Source organism: Quercus suber, unplaced genomic scaffold, assembly GCF_002906115.3.
Source record: "Quercus suber isolate HL8 unplaced genomic scaffold, Cork oak 2.0 scaffold_382, whole genome shotgun sequence".
Taxonomy (NCBI): Eukaryota; Viridiplantae; Streptophyta; class Magnoliopsida; order Fagales; family Fagaceae; genus Quercus; species Quercus suber.
The window spans coordinates 166,156-166,842 of record NW_027069834.1 but is presented as its reverse complement, the minus strand read 5'-3'; positions in this window follow the sequence as shown (position 1 = coordinate 166,842).

Below are 687 nucleotides of genomic sequence, written 5' to 3'. Positions count from 1 at the left end.
ACTAGGAACAGGCAAATCCAAAATTTTTCTTCGAATTTAGGACCAAGGCAGTTAGAATAATCAATGGCAGGATTTTTTTATCATTGACAGGAGAAAATCTTGAGAGTAATATTCTTATAGTATAAAAGGACAAACTATTAGAGCATCCACACTAGATGTGCTAAATGCCAAATATTTGGCACACCAGACACAAAAAAAACTCCCTTTATTAGATGTTCTAAATCTTATAATTTTTGCCACATATGAACAGTACCGTTGCATTTTGCAATGGTATGGACAAGAATACTAAAAAACAAAAAATTAGTTTTTTTATTCATTCTCTCTCATTCTTTTTGACTTTCTCTCTTCTCTCTCATCCTTTTTGAATGCTAATATATTATCTTAATGTGTAGTAAATATTATTTTAATGTATAGAATTGAATGATAGAACATCTAATAAATGAGATATTGTAAATTGATGTGGTAAAATAATAAAGTAGGCTTTTGGTGTTTCAAAATGACATTTTTTTTGCAACATCTGCTGTGGATGCTCTAAGTAACTAGTAAATAAAAGTATATTACACGGTTTTAAAACAAAAAAAAAAAAAAAATCTAACCATGCATACTGGCAAAATAAAGCCAAAATGTTGTTAACTTTACATTCATGGAGGCTAAAATAATAATAAATATAAAATTGAACCAATTTAA